General features: G+C 38.3%; 1 protein-coding gene across 2 annotated transcripts in view; it reads left to right on the forward strand.

Moving 5' to 3' along the window:
- Window positions 1-21192, forward strand: part of arhgap36 (Rho GTPase activating protein 36) — a 64476-nt gene that overhangs the window by 3948 nt on the left and 39336 nt on the right. The gene's annotated exons all lie outside the window — the stretch shown is intronic.

Raw genomic sequence — 21192 nt, forward strand, 5'->3', positions numbered from 1 at the left:
TGCGTGTTGGCATCGGCTTGGAGTGGGCAGAACGGTAAAATAACGGAGGAATGATGAGGAGAGAAGGAGGCTTGGTGGGGACCGTTCTCATGCCGATGACGACGTTTAATGTAATCTAATATATTATGGATGAGGGAATGGAAGGCAACATTAACAGGAAAGCAGAATCTTGCCAGGCGGATGGATCCTCAAAGTAATTTTTTCCCTAGAAGAAAATTTGCAATAACGTCTTTAAAAATCCCCCCTGAGGGATCTTCCAGGCATTTTACTCAAGAGATATCTGGGAAACCCCTAGAGACAGGCAGAATGAATCTTGTATATGTATATAAGATTGACATTCTAACTATCAAATAGTATGTTTGTCCTCATTTTGCCACTATAACCTGTGGAGTAGTGGGTTCTAGTCGAACTCCGCAAGTGTGGTGAGGCATCTGACTCGACGAGGTCCTGTCAGTCCTGTGATATGTGAGCTGAAGTCTCCATCAATTGGACTTGATGGTTGAACTGGATAAGATCTGGGGAATACCTCAAAACTTCTTGTTTTCTTTAAAGTTTTTGCCTTGTGGCAGGTAGCATTTTACTGGTGAAACAGAGCAAAGCTGCCACTCTGTCTGGTCTACGGTCTACACTTTAACTTCCTTGGACCAACTTGATGAACACTGACCATTGTGGACTGGGAAGAGCTGAGGTTTTGGAGATGATCCAACCATGTATCCATCACAACTTCGCTCTCAATGTGGACACATCTCGTGGCTCATGAAGAATCAGGTCAATGAAAAGTTTTCCCCATGAGCAGATGTTTTTCCTCAGGGTCTTCATTGTGTAGTCTCCATCATCTGCCTTTGACAACTATTGGTGAGCACTCAGCTGGCACTCTATCATTTCTTTTAACAAAATCAGTGCTCTAACTCTCCAGCAATTGACAGTATTGTTTCCTATGGACAAAGATACACTAAATTTCCGTCAGTGTTGATGGCACTGAAGAAAACACTCGTTTAGAAGAATCGATTGTCTTAAAACAGCAGGAATTATCTGTGCCCCTAACACTAAGTGTGGTTTTCCAGAGATTTCCTGAACTCACGCTGAGATTTACACCGCAGAACTGCGACTGGTTTTAATGTTCTTTTACACAAAGATCCCAAGAATCCATTCCTGGCTTTGTATCCACTTAGCATTCTCGCAAGTTTTTTCATATCATGTAGAAAAAACCAGACATTCCTGCTTAAAAATTTTTGTTCTTTTTGATCCATGATTGTTTATTTTTTAATTGGTTTCACATCCAACTTTGAAATAAATACTTATCATCTTTGCATTGCAAATCCCTACATAAATAAACTACTGAATGAAATGAAGTCTTGTGCAGTGTTACTTGTAAACTTTTTTTCCCAGCTGAAATTACTGCTTAGAGCCAGTTGACAGTTTTTTCACAGCAAGAGCAAAATTTGGAGTCCAGAAAAGTTTGGACAGGACTTTGCTAGCACATCGATATTTCCTCTCTATGAGAAAGGCAGGAGTTCAAAATGCTGCGCTGTAGCACAAAGGGCACGAAAAACAGTTTAAGATGCTCTAAGTTGGCAGCCGCTGTAGATTTATGAAGTGTGTGTAATGGTGCAGAAGACTGCCCTGCCATCTGCGCTGGAGCACCGGTTGGCCTCGACTTACACAATCAACTGCAGCTAAATCTTAAACTTTGTTGGCACTCCATTCACTTTCCGTCTCCCTTTCTCCTTCCTCTCCAGCATTATCAGACAGCTGCATCGCTTTATTCCCAGATAATATTTCTGCTTCGGCCCATCTGTCATCAGGTCTCCGTCTCCGTCTGCTCGGGGTGTTTAGAGTCCGCCGCCTCGCTCTGCCCTGCTTTGGCGCAGCCTGCAGGACCCAGTCGTATTTCACGCTTGTCTTTTTTCTTTGATTTGTGGGCGCGTCTCTGGCACGTTGATGTCTACCAGTAGATCCCGTTTAAGTAGGTGGAGATTTGCCCAACGTGAGTGATGGCGTTGCCGTCCCCCGGGTGTTCTTCACTTGGGACTCGCTGTGAAGCAACAAAGGGAGTTTTTGTTAAATTTGACTCAGGTTTTACAATTGATCTGCTGAAGATGGAAAAGCTTTCTTACCTCATCAGAAGTCATAGTTGGAGATGAATTTTACTGAAGGGAATTCGATTACAGTTTCAAGCGAGGCTTGGAGCCTCAATAGGCCTCACTCCGGAGCTCACGTCAGATATTGAGTGTCTATTAACGGGACCACCATGCACTCTACAAAGGTGGTCCTCATGGAGGAATAACCTTCAAGACAAGGAGTTTGTCAGGTGCTCAACAGTAAAACTAATTTGGCTTTTTTAGTTTCTTAATCTCTAGTTCTTGAAACAGACCTGTCAAAGACCAGTGCTTAGTCCATTGGAAAAGCTTTGGGAAGATTTACAGGGTTGCTGTTTGCTAGCATCCATCGATAAGCAGCTGATGTAGTTATGCCTCGAGGCTTGATGTGCCAAAACAGACACGCCTAAAAAAAAAAAAGCTTCTGCCAGCAAAAACCACAGGAAAAAAGCAAATTGAAAAAAAAAATCACTCATAAATCTGTTAAACTGCTTAAACTATGTGCTGTGTGGTAAAGACCTCGTTAGCACACATCCTCAGTGGAGCCCTAAGGAGACTTCTTCTTCACTGTAATGTCTGATCGACGGTGACATGATTTTACTTATGGTGTTTGTCTGACGTAAGTTTTTCAGGTTCAGGAAAGACTATTTAAATACCAGAAAAGGCCCAGAATAAATAAAAAATGTCATTTGTAAATGTCAATTTCAATTATGGAAATCATTTCTATGGCTTTGGAACTTCAACAAACTACAGAGTATAGTCTTTATCTACAAACGGAGAAAGCATTTCCCAATGGTGAGACTGCCCTGCCGAAATTACTCTAAGAGGAGTAAAAGACGACAAAGCTTTTCGCACATTGTACGCAGTTTTCCAAATCCAGCTAGCATGGCTCCGACCAGTTAGAGTAGTCAAAGTAATTACTCATGTGTTTTTTGTCTTACATGCATTTTTTTAAATCATTTGAAACATTCAAGTGTGACAACAAAAACAACAAACAAAAAAAAAAACTTTTGTGTTAAAATGCATCTCATGAAGGCAGATGGAAATGAACCTCGGTTGGTGTGAGAGACATAAAACAAACCCGCTGCTGCTTCATGCTTTCAGTGACTCATGCTTCGGCTATCTGATCCCGGTCTCAGCTTGTTTTAAATGAATTAATGAATGTCACTCTGGTCTTCTTCAGAGAAATCTTTATATATAATATATATATATATATATATATATATTTATATATTTATATATATATAAAGTTTCTATCCTTTCACAGATCAAACAAAGTTGTTGAACTTTAGCATAAACGTGAGTTAGTTTTGTTTCCCGCTCGGTTCCTTCGGCTGACTGGAAGAAACAGAGCTGGTGATTGTGGTTTAACCTTCCCATTGTGCGCAGCATTGCACTGGGTGCCTTTAGGGTGTCTTCATAAACAATCTAATCTCTCATCAGCCTGCTTGCAGTTACATAACCCAAATAAGACGGGTCACTTCCAGCCTCAAGCTCACTCTTCCCCAATCATCCTGTTGATCATTTATTGCCGTTGACTCTCGTAGAGGACTTTTTGATCAGTGTTACTTCACTCAGCGCAGCGTCAACACACCGCCATTTCCACTGCCACGCATTTAATAGATTAATGGAGCGAGTTTGTTCTTTGGAGAAAACTCGGACTGGAATGTTTTGATGCAGAGTTCATTTATTTTATGCTAAGCAACATCTGGTTGTACTTTTCGACTGAAACCTGATATCAGTCCCAAATGGGGAGAAAACTATGTGACGGGTCTCCTCTCTAAATCATATCAGGGCTGTGCTTTATTTTCTTGGAGGATGTTGAGGAAAGTGTGCACTATGCATTAAATTTAAACCCACTGGATTTTCTTTAAGACATATAAAAAATTACAATATTTTTCATTTGTTGTAGTATAAACTGTTGGTTATTTTTAACTGTTTAGGTCGTCTGGTCAGACTCAAAGATGTAGAACAAATGAGTAAAATTTCTCAGCATAGGTGCAGGCAGACTTACCCTGTGAACCCTAACTTCACTCTACGCCCTAACACCTACCCCCATCATTTTGTGTTCATGTAACAGGTGCATGGATATTTTTTTATGTCTGACCAACATTTTCTGTGTTACTTTGTTTTCATTGTCCTACTACAAAAACCCTCAGAATAAACCATATCCATTTATCTGGCATATCAGGTCCTAGAACGTAATCAAACCGTCAATGACTTGAAGAGTTAATGAATCAATGCACTCTAACAAGGTTCTCAGGGATTTTGGAGGTGAAATTGGCCCACAGGCTCATAGAGCCTCCTCCATACCTCAGCATAGGGAATGAGCAGATTTCCTAATTGGCTACATAATATTACATGAAATTGTGCAATTTTTGTTCAGAAGTGCAATTCAGTTAACCCACATTTCACATTTTCCCTATTATTGCAGTGATGCCACTACTCTATTTTAAGACAGATAGATAGATTTTTTCTTAGTTTCAGAATGTCTTCATTCAGTTAATGTCAACAATCTCATATTCTGGTGGGCGTGTGTGTGTGTGTGTGTCTGTCTGTCTCTGTCCTGTTAAGAGTTATGACAGAAAAACCACACAATTCCCAATACTTGAGCATGTTTTGTTTCCGTAATCTGGGAGCAGGAAAGAATCGACTGGAAACAATTCTCTTCTGTTTTCCCTCCTGCTTTTCTACCTTTGAAAAATGAAGTGAATACAAAAAAAAAGTAGAGAAAAAACAACAACCCCCTGCTTTGTTTACATCTTACATGACAGGCTTTCGGTTTTCAAGTCCGTCCACATGTTCCCGTCTTTGTATGAAAGTGTGCGTTTGTCAAATACGGCGGCACTCTGTGTCCTGACATGTGATGGATCTTCGTCTGGTCAACCGCAACCTCAAGCATCTGGTTGACTCGCAGGCGCCTGCCACCGCTGGAGGATCACTCCGCGCCTCCGCTCATGCGGCAGAGTGTCTCTGGTCTTGCATCTTGCTGTCGAACATCCCGCTCTGACGGCCGAGTCACGAGCTTTACCAGGAGATAATAAATCCTTTAGGATGAAGCGAGAAAGCCGAGGGACTCGGGAGGTTTTTACGGACATGAGCTCATGTCTGTTGGTAATTTGTCAGTGTATGGTGGGAACAGGTTTAAAAGGTATTCTGACGTTTGTTCATCAGCGCTTGGCAGCTGCTGTTGTCTACAAAAAGCCATAGATCATACAAGAAAATGGATGAAAGAGACGCAGAAACACTGGCCAAGTAGAACATCTCTGGCTTCAGGAAATTCAAAAAACATACGTCAGTCATTAGTATTATTAAAACTATGATCCTTCTATAACCCTTTTGTATTTTTGTAGAGATATAGTGTGCTCTCTTGAAAGTACTAATGGCATTTTATTTTTTTGCCACTTTATGTTACAAAGCAGATCCAGATGTTAAAGCCTTAATTTACTCCCTCTAAATTCAACATCCAGTTCACAATTAAAGCCAATGACATTCAGGACAAATTTCATGTGTCCCGTTGATTGAAGAGGATTTGGAGTGACACACAATTGTGTCTATGCAGTCCCACAGTTGATCGTATCACAGCAGAAACCAAGTAATAAAGTGACCAGATTGTGGCAAATCCTAAATTGGGGGCAATGTTGAGTGTCCCAACACGTTCTGAGGTCTCCATTATTTAGAAATGGAAGACGTTTGGTACCAACAGAGTTCTGTTTAGATCTCTTTGTCCAACCAAAGAACAGTCAGGGAAGAAGGCCCAGATCCCAAACCCAGACAATGTAAACAGTATAGCTTTTTAGACTGAGAATACGTTGGAACCTACCAGAGTGAGCTTTGGTTGAAAGGTGGTTTGGGTTGAACAAATTCAACTATCCAAGCCTGAATTTTTAGCGTCTTTGTTTAGAACATCATGGGTTAAAAAAAGGTCACAAAATTAAACACAAAAAAGACTGCTGTCAATGGCATTTAGAGGGTTGAATAGTTACCTTGGTGACTCTGCCACGCGAAGTGAAGCCAAAGGATGGATGAGTTTTCCAACTCTCAGCATCTTGCCAAGATAATGAACCTTACAGTCCAAACAAAAATAAATGACACCCTCTAAGACTGAAGGGTTTTAAGAATTTTGCACTTCATGCAAGAACTGACGCTTTTTTCGACATGCATGCACACCATTGTACTTGGGCCATTTCACCATGGTGTTTGTGATTTTGATAGGCCAAAGCTGGCTTAGTTACCCAGCAATTTAAAGACAATACTAGTTCTTTTTTGTTGTTGTTCCTTGGTGCAGGCAGAAACTTGCCTTGATGAAAAATGCACTGCATTTTATCTCCCCTAGCACTTTGTGTATTTTCTTTAGCTGTAGGAGGACAAATGTAACTTACAATTTCACTATTTCTATGAATTTCAAGGAAAACCTCTCCACTGTCCTAGAAAAAAGATTAGAATATTTTACCTTAGTAAAAGCTGTTTTTTGACATTCAACCCCCCTTGCCCCCCACACTGTTTTCTATTTTCAAAAAAAGCACACATGCCTTTCAAATGAACATTATTTACTATGGCAGCATCTGTTTAGATTGTGCCTCATGCTGCTTCTATTTATAACATTGAGCAGCTTCAGCGGGTTAAGAAGATTTCCTCGTACGTTTTGCCTTCCAAGTTGATGTTTTCGGCTCATAAATCCGCTTCTTAACGTTGTCGTGGTTTTGTTATACAAGTCGTGGGCAAGCTGTCAAATGTGAGTAGTTAATGGGCTGAGGCAATCCAGGAACGAAGAGTCAGATACAGATTTGGTTTTGGGGTGATAAATGATATTGTTTATTTATGTTAAAAAATGTTCTGAGGGTACCTCAGATTTGCAAGCGAATTCTGATAGTAAAAGCCGTTGTGGTCGCATTAACATGAGAGTTGTGACTTTTCAAAGTCAGTTTTAGAGATACAGGATTCCTCCTGACTGAGATTTGAAAGTCTCAGTTGACATTTTGCACATTTCCCCTCTATTCCCTGTAGACAGCCCCCTCCCATCCTCTTAGTGCCCACCAACAAACTCAACTTTTATTCTAAAACTCTGTGCAATTCTGTAAAGATTTTACTACAGCTGGTAGACAACAACCGAAACTCATCTATACGTATTACATCCATAAAAACAGTTTGTTGTGCAATTCAATCCATTCAATTTAGCCTTTTTTTGTCTTGTTTCTGCTAGTGTGTTATGAACTAAATATTGTCCAATTTCATAACATTTTGGCTCTATGTTTGCCTGTCCATGTGTAAAAATAATGACTCAGACTCCAGGAGATTTCAAGTTTGGTGATCTTGGAAAATGTCTGCACCATCAGGGAAGATAAAAATCTTCTGATGGACATGCTCTTCTTCTTGCTCATCATTCCAAAGTCCAGTCCTCATACTTGCTATCTAGCTAAACATAGATGTAAAAGGTTAATCTCAGTAATTAATGGTGGTTTTCATAAATTCATCGAGCTGTTTTATCCCAAAACCTTGACAATTTGTGGATGAAAATGTTTACCTCTAACTCCATTGCTCAGACACTTTTTTTCACAGAAATTCAAACGCTCGACTCCTGCCATCCTCCTAAGTTTAATCAAGTGGATGACATTTTGTTTTGGCTGGACAAACTTTGGCAGTCTTCTCTTAGATACTGGCTCCATTTTTTGAGTGGCAGCAGCCGGTTTAAATGTATTTTTATTTCTAATCGTTGCCCTCAGTAAAGCCAAGCACGGACAACTTGGCTGGTTTTGGGTTCTGCATCATGACTGTTTGCTGAGGAAATTTTTCAGTATTGAACAGCCATCCAGATATCACAGGAGGAGCAATAACTGTAACTCAAAGTCAATGGGCTTTTACATAATACAGTTATATAAACATAGTGAAATGTGTTCAGCAGGTTTTGTGTGCCTAAGCCACGCTATGAATTTATTCAGACATGTTTGCCTTAACTGGGATTTTAATTGGTCGTTGTCGAAGATTCACAAGGATTTAAGAGCTTTTCCTGATGTCTTATAAGGCTTGTAGTTTAAAAAAAAAGCAGCCAAAAGGTTACTTCACATCTTACGATTTACAAGGGGATTTGTTAACAAACCAAACATGTATTGTGTCTGTACATGTCCTCCTAATACTTGAGGAGTTGTTTTTTTTTTGTCCACTCAACCTCACATAGCTACAATATTTTCAGCTTTTCTTTTTTCAATTCATTTCTGCTTCTTTTTATGCATTCTAAAACATTTATTTTACATGAGCTCGTTGCATCTCAAACAGACAGCTTCACATATATAATCTGTGTTAACATTCAAAATTCTCTCTCTTTTTTTTGAGCTCCTTTAATATTCCCTTTTTTTTTCCACTTTCCATGAATCGGGCTGAATAGCAGCTAGCTTCAGCCCTGGTTATTATCACTGTCATCATAAATTACACAAAGTTACAAAAGCAGGCCGCGGATCAAAGGTGGAAACAATGAAGACCTCACATGAACCTAAGGCGAGTAAACGCAGCCTGACAGAAAACTAAATGTATGGCCACGCATGTTCATGCTACACTACACCTAGGCTAACAGCAAACAGATGCTGATTGTTGCGCCTCCAGGGTGACGAGTGAAGTAAAGATGTGAGTCTGTTTAATTGGAAGAGAATGAGCAGAGGAGCTTAAGGTAAGTTGCTCCTTTTTATGTCAAGGAATAGCCAACGGTGTGTTTTCAAGTTTGAAAGCTAATTAAAACGAGCTAGCTAACTAGCTAGCTAGCTAGCTCAAGAAGAGCTAGAAGAAGAAACTCCAAATGTGTGTTGAGCTAAATGCTAGCATGCTACTGTGATCAGTATTTGTTTACTTTTTATTTTTGTCACTTTATAAATTTCAAGCAGTCTTCATCCATTTACTGAAATGGTGGGAAAAAAGGGCAAATTTTCAACATAAGCTCCGAGGTTCTATAAGCAGCTTCTTTATCCTTTCTTCATTTTTTTCCCTCCATATTGCAACATGTACGCCACAGCTCATCGGCTGTTGCTTAGATACAATCAGCTTTTACCAAGAAAACACAGATTTGCACCAAATCCAAGATTCAGACAAAAAACCCCTCTTAAAACTGAGTTTGAGCATTGAGTCAAATGGTATTTTACCAGATGTCGACGTCTGTGACAGAGCATGTGACATCAATTTCTTAAAAACGGCGTCTGACAAAAATAATAGACCAAAAACTATTAATTTAAAGGAGATGATCTTAAAATACTTTGTGGATGAACACATTTTAAATGATCTGAAGCTACAACTTGAATAAAAGTATATTTTTAGACACTATTTAAAATAATGAATCTATTTGTACAACTATTAACTTGTGAGAGACAAGCCAGACAAACAAAAACACAATCTACTGAGGTTTTGGCAATAACATTAAATTAATCTTAGCCTACTTCTCATTTAAGCAATTCAGGCCCAAGTTCCAAGTTATTTCAAGTGTACTAAGGTATTTGTACTAGAAAATAGATCAAAAATACTTGGTAAGACGTTGCGTTTTTGGCGTGGAGTACACAATACTGCAGATAGTACAGGTGCAGAAATGCTGTAAATTATTCTACTGGCCTCAGACTTTACTCGATTTCCTTTTTGACAACAAGTCAGAGTTGTTACCATTGACGCAAAGAGACGTTTACATGTTCAAGTATTTTATCCAGATATCTTTCATGTTTGCATCCAAGTACCTATCAGAAAGCAGCACAGAAGCCAACCTTATCAGCGTTTCTTTTTTTTTTTGTTGTGAAAAACCCTTGACATAACAAATTTAGGAAGGAAGAGGATCTGAAGAGATAGCGTTGGTGCACTGAAGCCTTGAATAGTACCATGTGGTTATGCACTACAGCATGCAACAAGATGGAGAATCAGAAGCATTTCCTCCATGCTGAAAACCTGATTCCTTGCCTCTAAAGGAACAAGAGATTCTTGGAAATACCTAAACCAGTTTCTTGGGAAGCATTTGATAAAGATGCTCAGAAACTACATTTAAAAAAGTGTATTATTAGTTTAGTTCATGTGACTTATGTGTACTTGTTTAATGGCAGATTATTCTCTCTTGGGTTTTAAGGTTTGACAAGTTAATTCCCCTTCCTGTGACGGGTGTTTGGTCGAGCAGAATAGAGAAGAGGAATGGGGACGATTACATTACTCAGGTTGATGACAACTGTGTGGCATTAAAAGCTTACAAAGAGTTGTAAGATAAGAACAATAAAGGTGGAGTTTATTGGCTTCTGGTTGTTAAAATCAGGGCAGATATAAAAGTCTAAAGTCTCCACAGCCAATGACAGAAAAATTGACCTTTCACCATTACACATTTATAAGTCCTCTTGTGCACATCATAGTAGATAAATAATAATAATAAAAGAACAACCACAATACAAATAAAAAAACACTTACCTAAATGTATACTTTTGGATGGACGGACATTTCGTTTCAAGAAAACCAACCCGGTATGTTATCTGAACTTCAGAGTACTCCAGAATCCATTGTATCCGACTGTATTTTTTATTTTTTTTATCTTTTTCCATTGCATAGTACTAGAAAAAACATTCATGTACCCGCAAGAAATTTTCTGACTCGGCACATTTTTGGCGGAACTAAAGACTCTCCCAGGAAGACTAAAATTTATTCAGCACATGTGTTTTTGTAGACTCTAAATAGATGCTCTGAAAGTAGGACAGCAAGAGAAGAATGGGAATTCTGAATTAGAGCTTGGATATATTCACCCTATTTCAATTTATGTGGCACAAATATTGCCATGAAGGTCACGTGTGAGACCATCACAAAATAGGAGAAATGTTGGAGAAACCGCTGACAGGACAGTGAGACAAGGACGCCGGTCGGAGCTGAAGGGGAAACCGATGGACGACTTGTTAGTGGCTGCAAAATCCCAAAGTTACAATGAAATTGTCTATTTTAAAGCATACAGACCGTAATCCAGATGTTAATCTATTGGAAAAAATTTATGTACTTTTACTTGACTTGGTCAAAATTGCAAAGAAGGACGCAGAACTTCAGTCTCTGTGTTTAAAAAGCTGGTTGGTATTGTCACTGTAGTGAAATGGGATTCTACAACAAGCAAGGAGTCACAAAAGTTTAATATAAATACATGCAACATTTTTTGATTTTCATTTGTAAAATATTTCAAAAACCATGTGTCAATGTTCCTTCCAGTACAAAATTTAATATTTTTAAATACAATTAAATTGGCTTTGAATTGCGGCCACAGAAACGATTGGCTTACATTATAACATTTTGAATTTGTTTTGGAAAAAGTGATTAAATATGGCCAAAAAAGGAAGTACTGATAGGGAGCTCTCAGTGATAAAGACTGACAAAATCCTACTGACCAGACATCATGGGAAGCAGCAGTCTCTTGTTCTAGTTTGAATTTGAATTTGCCCTATTTGCTGCTTTCATCTACAGTTTATACCCCCAAAATATTGTAGTTTAACACCAGTCATTTAGTTTAAGCATTCTGTCTACTGTCCACTCCCTTTTTAAAATCCCTACAGGAAGTACAAACGGAATCAGTGTTAAGTCACAAGCAATGCCGACGTCATCTCAGACCAAACCAAAGAGCAATTTCCTCCCCCAACAGGAAGTTGTTGAATACTTGCCCCATTCTCGCTGGAGCAAATTACGGCGGGAGGAAGCGCTAGGATGCAGGAGGCTGTCCAACTCTGAGGGTGCTGATGGTCGGGACGATGGGCGTGGATGTGAATGTCCTGTTTAGAGAGGAGGGACAGGGACAGAGATGGAAGGGCACGTTATCGATGCCCTCAGTGGAATCTTGTTTTTTCTGTCCCTGTTGGCATTTCCTCTCCTGCTTTTTCCAAATTCCATTGAGAAACAGATACACACTAAATGCTGACAGGAAAAAAAGCAGTCGAAGACGATGAGTATTGGAAATCAGTCTCACTAGCCGTTGTCCTCATTTACCTGACTGAGTCTAAATTGCAATACAGGCTAATATAGGCTGATGACCAAGTAATATTAGCCTTTTTGTGCTTTTCATGCATTAAAACAAATGCATGAATTTTGAATAAATGTTATATACTGTAACTAATTGAGGAAACAATTTGACAGGTCCTCTGTTCTCCATTCAGATCTGGCAAGTTGCTGTAATACTATTGACATGTCAGTAGATGATAACACTGAAATCAAAATAGTCAATATTTTAAAGAAGATTCTAGCAATGCTAGGTTATTGATTCTAGTAAAACTTAAGCTCCTTATCCTGTTCATCGCAGGATTCTTTTACATAGACTATTCACCGAACTCAGATCCAAAACCTCACAGCATTCTGGGAGATGTAGGCACAGGGAAGGCTTTAGTAGCTCTATAGATATGAATACGTAGATGCCTCATTGAGCGCTGAGTCCTGCGTTACGTCACCGCCATCTTGTATGTGGCAGTAGAGCGATCGGAGCTCCATAAGTCATGTGCTGTGTGGACTTGTTTCAACCGTTTTACAATACAAACTGGATTCATTGGCATTACCTTTCAAAAAATATTCTGCATGAAAGAGCAGAATTACTTGACTTCGCAGCCAGAAACTAGCTTCTAAACAACCAAGAAATATTTCCTATGTAGCTAAATTGGCCCGAAGTAACCACTGATTGTTAGCGTAGCTAACATTTTCATACTGTCTTTTCTAATGAGAGAGAACTGATGAGAAACTGCTGTTATAAGGGAAGTTTATGTAATGAAATAAAAAATAATTTACTCTGTTAGAATTATTTTCACTCTTTGCTGTCAATAGCAGAGTTGACATATACTGTAATAATTTTTTTTTCCATAAAAAAGTAAGAAAAATATGTAGTTTGTTTGACAATGATTGATTTATCAAAGTCATTATCAAGTGACAATGACTTTTATAAATCAGTCATTTATAAATAATATATATATATATGTATATAAAAAATAAATACAAGAAAATGTATTTTATTTTCTTGTCTTGAAATGTTAAATGTACATTAAATCACATCAATCAATCACAAATCCGGGCAGAAAAAGAAAAAAAATGAAGCCCTTCAACAAGAGCTGGACAAAGTGAAGACTCACTACAAGGAGCTTCAATCAAAATATGAAGCTGCAGGTGTGGGGACCCTGCAGCTAGACATGCAGCTGTTCTATGAGGAGAAAATCAGGCATGAGCAAAATTGCAATGAAAACCTGAGAGCGGAGAAGGACAATCTCAAAGAACAAATGTCCAAGGAGATCACCTGCCTGCAGGAAACGGAGAAAAGTCTGCAGAGTGAGCTGGAGCAGATTAAAGTTTCATACCAAGAACTGAACTGGAGGTATGAAACAGATATTTCTGCACTGAGACAGAAAGCAGAATGCCATCAGTACGAGGTTGACTGTGAAAAAGAATTTAATTTGGAAAGAGCAAAGTATGACCGTCATCTCTTCAACTCACTCGGATTAGAAAAGAACAATTTGCGTCAAGAGTTCACTTTCCTGCAGCAGCAATCCGCGGAGACAGTTCAAGATCTCCAAAGTGAACTGGAGCGAACTAAAGATTCATATCAGGAACTTAATACCAGATATGAAGGAGATGTTTCTGCTCTTCAAAACCAACTCAGTGCCTTCAAACAAATGTACTCTGCCCGTGAGGTCAATTACAAAACGGAGCTGGAACATCTGAAAACGGAGCTGCAAGACAGAGAAGAACTAGGAGCTCCAAGAAGGAAAGTGGCCAGGCGTCAAGAAAGAAATGGGGAAAAAAGACACACTACCCCTGAAAATAACATCTCTGACCCTGCATTCATGGACATGGACCGTCTCTCAGAGGGAACCCTGTCAGAGGATATTGAGGGACATGTTCCATCTCTCGAGGAGCTGAAGAGAAGAACCAGACGTTCCTCTAGAAGAACGTCTGGTTCTTCTAGAAGAACCAGAAAAACCTGAACCAGTGGAGGCAGTCTCCTGTGGAAAACGATACGACACACTTTGAAACTCAAGAAACTCCAAAAAAGGAAGAGAAGCAAGAAAACCTCCAAAACAATCAACTAGCAAAAAGCGTCCAGGTCAGAACCATTTGAAATTGCATCTCATATTTTGGACCAAAATAAAATGTCTGTGGGTTTTCTCCGGGTGCTCCGGTTTCCCCCAGATTTCCAAAACCATGTAAATTGGGGTGATTGACCAATCAGTCGGTACGGTGTTGCAGTGGTTAGCTCTGCAACTATGCACAAAAGAGAACTTAGTTCTTAACCGGGCGCCTCTTTCTGTGGGAGTTTGTATGTTCTCCCCGTGTTAGTGGGGGTTTTCTCTGGGTGCTCCGGTTCCTCCCAAATTTCCAAAGTCATGTAAATTATCCTCAAAAAAGGTCGTATTAATTTCTAGAAAATTTAATTTGCAAACATTTCAGATTGGCGAAACAAAAAAAGTCATTTGCAGTGAGAAAAGCAAGAAGCTTGTTTTAGAATGGTGGACCATTCTGTGGATGGTTGTATATCCATCTAATTGTAATATTGCTCTGACATTTTAGGACATGTCTGCTCCCGCTGCATTAACAACCAGCTCCCCTCGCCAGCTGCCAGCTGGCCGGGCGCTCCAGGTTTGGTATACCGGGAGAGAACGCCTGACTCCCGGCACATTGTTTTAAAAACTCCCGCTAGCTTTCCCCAATGAGTGAAAGTTAAACACCGATATTAGTCAGACAGGTAATATCTAGTTGTAAAATGTTTCGTTTACTAAAGTATTTCATTTATTCCTAGGCAAATCGATTTGATTGATTAAAGTTAAGCCTTCAAACATAACAGTTTTATTTAACTGTAATGGCTTATCTGAGATCTGGAGAGTATTGTACTTAAAAATGAATAATTTGCTTATATTTATTCCTGATAGAAATATGTAATATAGGTTTGAACATTTTAGAACTAACAGATTTCTTGTTTTTTTTTCTTACTATGGAACAACCTTTACTATAAAGGTAAAGTATAATACAGAAATCAGGAGTAATACATGGCTAAAAAAAACAAACTTTGGCTCTGTTGTTTTTTTCGTCGCAGCTCTTTGCTTCACGCTGTCAAGGTTGCTAGGCAACATAACTTACAGTTAGGTGGGGGCGGGGACAGTGGGTGAAGGCTAGGTCTGTCCGATTCACAGCTTTTCTCTTCCGGTCTTCGTTTATTCACGGCCTTCGAAGGACCTGGTTTCCGTATACCGGGTTCTTTGAAGGATGCAGACCCTGAATTCGGACACAGCTATAGAATGAATTTAGGTAAAAGTTTACACTTTCTCTACTAACAGTCCTACCAAAATGATTATATTGGCCTTTCAGATTAAATTGTTTGTTACACAGCTCTTCGGAGAACTTTAGCTAACATATCTATTTTGACTTTATTTTGCTAATCCTTCAGTTAACTGTAGCTACTGACTCTAACCCTTCAGTAGCTACAGTTACATAGCTACAGTAGCTAGGGTTAGCTTCAGTAGCTCCTTTTTAAAATCCCTACAGAAATTTAAAACCAGTTTACTGTAACTTTGGTAGCTACAGAAAACTTTAGCTACTGAAGTTAGCCCTGCAGTAGCTAATGTTGACTGCAGCTACAGCAGCTAATGAAGCTAACAGTAGCTAGGGTTAGCTTCAGTAGCCACAGTTAATTGTAGCTTAACTGTTGGTGAACTACAGTTTAGTATCATGACTATAAAATTATGCTTCCAGTTGTTACATGTTTTTGTTAAACAGAACAGTTTGATAAAGTTTTGAGAATTCAATTCAGGATCTAAAACCCACAACGCTAACAGAGGCAAATAGCTAAACTTCAGTTAATCTTGTCCAGCAGTAGCTAAAGCGCTACTAGAAGATCAATTCAATCTACGTACTTCCTACTTTCAGTGTGCATTTGGGCACTGTTTCCTTAAGACCAGTAGGTCACAAGTATAATTCAAAACAATATTTTCTCTAACAAGTATGGTTAGCCAATCTTGTGCTGAAGTGACCATGTGTATCTGTTGGAATGTATGCTTTACCGCTGTTTGAAATCCTTCTATCTAAAATAATTACCAGGGTTTCTGGTTTGAATATTTAGAATTACCACATGCATTCACTCAGTAGCAGCAGCTCAATCTGATCTGGGGAAAACGCCTGCTGTATCCCACAGTAAACTGTCACAGGACAAATAGTCTTGTTATCTGACTTTCATTTAGAAGAACCTAATCTTTAAGCCTAATTATGATCCCTATAAGCCTTTCTGCTTATGACAAAGTGCACTGTGACATATCCATGCTTGAAAAATAGGGTGAGGGCTCTTTATCCTTACAGCTGACAGTTTACCTACATATCTCATATTACTATAGCAATTTGAGCTGGCTTTAAAAGACCATTATGTGTACTGTCTTCTTTTCACACAATATGATCTGTAACTAGATGTGCCAGTGATTCTAAAAACAGCAGCACTTCATCAGTTATACTGCACCTGCACTGCTCCTCTCTAAAGTAACATAATGTCCTCCTTTGTCACTGTATGGTGTGTGTATTTATAATTGGCTGTGCTTCTTCTTGCGTCAAGTAGGTGTGTGTTTTTGTGTATATGTGTATTTTCCTATATGTGTGTTTTAGCATTTCTCACCTTGTAAGGCCCATTTTTACAATGTTTTGAGTACGATAGAAGTGTTGTTTTTGGTTTAATGGTTGGGTTTAGTGTAAGGGGCTGGGTTAGGCTATAGAAGTGAATGAAAACTGAATGGAAGTCAATGTGAAGATAGAAAGACGTAATTATGTGTGGATAGATGAACGTGTGTGTGGGTGCGGGGGGAGAGAAACGGCAAAAAAAAAAAAAGAGAGAGAGAGATAGTGTGAAGATAATTGCATCTGGTTCCAGTAATGTGCAGCTTGCAGTGTTGGACTCTGACCTCTGTGCACAGAAACATCAAAGTTGCAACATATTTAATTTGGCTTACTCAAGACTGCACTCTAAACCTTCAGTCTAATCTCATTTTTAGAGGTTTAATGACATTAAAGCAATTGTAAATACTTTTTTGATTTCTTTTACAAGGAATATACAGAGAGGTTTACAAACCCCGGGCTTCTAAAAAAATTTACATAATTGAAAGGCTATTTCATTTTAGTAAGTCAATAAAAAAGTGCAACCATTAATTTTGATGATAATGGCTTACAGGCAAGGAAAACCAGAAATTCAGTTTCTTAGTAATAAGGTACACTCAGCATTAGCAGATCAATACAAAATATTCAATAAACCTATTTTGTGGCTTACACAATCACAGAGTGCTTTACCCAGACTTATTATTAGAAAGTTTAGTGGAAGGAAAAGCATGTTAGAAGCAGCAGAGCTAGTAATAACCATGAGAGGACAAATACATGCAGGACATTTGGATACACCTAACGTATCCCTTCTGTTGATGCATTTCTGAACAAAAGGCAATATCGGAGGTTTTTATCGCGACTAAGGAGATGGGGAGATATTTTTCCATAAAAGGATATTTTCCATTTCATGGATTTGGTATACATTAACAAAGGGGGAAATGCCATGTTCAAGGGATTTTTGATTATGGTTTTGGTTTGTTGCTATGTGTTGTGTTATCACACTAACATCTTATGACTCTGGGTGTACTCTTCTGAAAGTTTATCTTTATTTGATGCTTCTGTGCTCTTGCTTCCATAGCCTGCTTAAGCCCCCATAAAGTTAAATAATTGTAATTAAATTTTTTTTTAATGTCTTTTAGCAGTATACAGATAAGAACTGCTTTGACTTGATTGATAAAATATTCATTTAACTTTGATGTTGAAGGTTCTAGAGGACCACATAAAATCTTATGGCGGGCCAGATTTGGTCCCCGGGCCTTGAGTTTGACACATGTGATCTAAAACATGCTCGTCGTTCATGTACTGTTTCTAAGACACATGCTTTTAGTTCTTGCCCTGCTGTACAGTATGTGAATACTCTAAACATCATAGTGTCATATTATTACAACGATATTGATAACCTCCCCTTATTTTCACATAGTGTTTTCTAAACTTGATTCATCTTAAAGTTTAAAAATCACATATTCATATTTACATGTAAATAAAACCCTCAAATTGATCTTAAATTTAAATTATCCCTTTCAGCAACCTTTGAACTTAAAAGTATCCATCTGTCTTTTGCTGCTCTTGCCATCTTGTTGAACATATTGTGGCCTATAGGTGGTGCTGTATCCTTGAAGTTCATCCATATGTCCTGACATGGATTTCCTGCTCTGGCAGAGAGCATTAATTTGAGAGTCGCCTGTGCATCATCGTTCATCCTGTTTTGAAGAAGAGCACTGGAGTCAGCACATAGGCTTAGGGACGTGACCACGCGGTACCACCTGTGACCTTTGAACTGGAAATGAGTGGCAGGGTTAGAGGAAGCGATGACGGGGAGGACAACCAGAAGATATCCATGAAATCAGTGGAACAAGACGGGCAGAGGGGGCCGCAGGTCAAAATGGTTTCTACAGGACTAAGCGCTTTTCTTCACTATAGGAAGCAAAACCTTTGGCTCATGTTTTTCTGGGTTTTTTGGGGGGTTTTTTTGGTAAATTTGTAAATGTTTATATTGATGCGTTTTGCTACAAAAATCAGAACACCATTTAAGATGTTTACCAACAGTGGCATAAGAAACGCTTAGTGACCAGAGTTTCAGTAAATTTTAATTTTGGAATTATTTAACCATCTAAATCAACTGAATGTTATTAAAGGAATGGGCTGCATTGATACTGTGTCCAGATAAAACCCCAGAAATCTAATAAGAACGTGACCTTCTTAGTGACCACCTTTTATTATAACAGTACGATCTCACATTTCAAAAATAAGACATTCCCAGCCTTTATTTTAAGTATATTTTAAAGAAACAAAATTACCCCATATAAACTATGAAAGCGTCATACAAAAATATCAGATATAGGTCAAGAAATAACCGTGTTTTCAACACAATCAATGTAATTTATCATGAATGTTAGCAAAACATGGCACAAATATTTTTAATATTTTACCTCAGTTTATTATTTCATCAGGTATCAAAAATCACAGTCAGCTGAACATTAAGTATATTACATTTTACATATAGTACTTTTTTTTTTTAAGCGATCAGGCTGTGTTAAGAAGCTGTAGAGGTCCTGGTGCATAACTTAAGGTTCAAGATGGCAGGATATTGTCCTTCAGGATTTTCTAAAGAGCAGAATTCAAAATTTCATCAGTTATGGAAAGTTTTCCAGCCTCTGATGAAGCAGGCCAACACCAGACCATTAAAACTTCAATTTCTTTAGAATAGAGCACGGTGTGTTATATTGCTTTTAGAGGTCGTTTAGGCTATTTCATGTTGTCAGACAGGTTCTATTAAATTATTTACTGAATCTGTGCCTTGAACAGATTGTAGTTATCCAGGTTATATTTTCTATCATCAGAAATGTGTTTGATGAAGAAAAATCCAAACCAGAATACATCTGCATGAGGGCAAATAATTTTTAAAGCGCCGTTGACGTTGTGGGAAATTGCAGATGTTTTTGCAGCTGAATGGGAAAGCGAATTAGCCCTGAGAGGAAAAAATTGGCTGCTCTAAGTTGAGAGCTTATAATCAGTCAGATATTGTTTGTCCGTTTGTGTCTCTGTTGGTCCAGTTTGTCTTTGTTTTCTTTTTGTTTTGTTTAGTCTTCACTGCCCTGCAGTCTGTAGTTTATTTGTTCGTCCTCCACTTTGCGGTATCTTCTCCATCCACCATCTCTTGTATTTGTCTTCCATCATGGGATGTTCGAGGTCATTGAATCCAAACTTGGCTGTGGTGACCTGACAAGTCCGATTTTTTCTTCTCCCCCTCATATTAGCTGCTTTTGTTTTGGGCTTTGGTGTGTGTGACAGACGACACATGTGATCTAAAACATGTTCCAGGCTTATTCTCACGCACGCACACACAAACACAAGCTTCAAGATGGCTAGTAAAAAAAAAAAACTAGCAAAAAAAAGACACTCCATAAATGTTATTTAATTTATCTATTACTTACCTTCATAATTTCACTCTTAAGTAATGTAAGTGATGATTATGTGCTGGCTTCCCCTGTTTTTTATGAATTTATAAGGAACAGATTAATCAATTTGGACTTTGATACTTTGATTGCTGCTTGGGTTTCTTTTTTATTATTATTTAGAAGTGCATCTATTACAAATTTAGTGTAATTTAAACCATATTTTACTTGGTTTGAATCACGGAGTTCCACTGGGTTTTGTTCTTGGCCCCATTTCATTTGTTCTTCCTTTGCACCGTCTTTTAACATAAAGTAGTCACATATTCTAGTACCAATATCCTGGTGATAGTGAGTTTTATTTCTCTTTTTGAAACATCAGTATATTTCAATCCAATACACATTTAGTGTAATTTTAAAGTATGTTTCAGTTGCTCTGAATCTCTCATGGAGTTCCACTGGGTTTGTTCTTGGCCCAGTTTCATTTGTTCTTCCTTTGCAACGTCTTTTAACATAAAGTATAGTCCTATGCTGCTGTCTTGATGATATTGAGTTTTATTTTGCAAGTTGTTGAGAATAAATAATTCTGTGTTTTCCTCTATCTCTTTTAGCTATTTGCATGCTCATATATACTGTACTTACATGCATTCACATAGATCACATGCGCTAAAGCTAAAGGAAATGACATGTTAGGAAACACCCTCAAGGGTAAGGTTAAGGAATATGACACAATAGGGAACGCCCTCTTTAGGGCGTAGCTTAGATAGAGGCTAACAAATAGAATTACAAACTATTGTTTGATGCCATTTTGTTCTGCTAGCCCTTAAGGATAGCATGAGCTATAGACCAGCTGTATTTTGGTTAATAAATGGAATTCATAAATTCAACTCACTGACTCTTCTTCAACCTCATACATCAAGAACTTAGCATGGAGAGAGGATAATTCTCCACAAAATATACAGATTTTAATATTTGAAAAGATTATTTTTAGTCCTGCTGAAGCTAAAACTGAAGTATTTGGCCAATAGTTTATATTCATATTTATATTCATATTTTATACTGTATTTTATTTTATTCTGGAGTAACCTCATAACATTGGAACCTCAAAACATTGTCCTGAGCCG

This window comes from Xiphophorus hellerii, chromosome 14 (assembly GCF_003331165.1).
Source record: "Xiphophorus hellerii strain 12219 chromosome 14, Xiphophorus_hellerii-4.1, whole genome shotgun sequence".
NCBI lineage: Eukaryota > Metazoa > Chordata > Actinopteri > Cyprinodontiformes > Poeciliidae > Xiphophorus > Xiphophorus hellerii.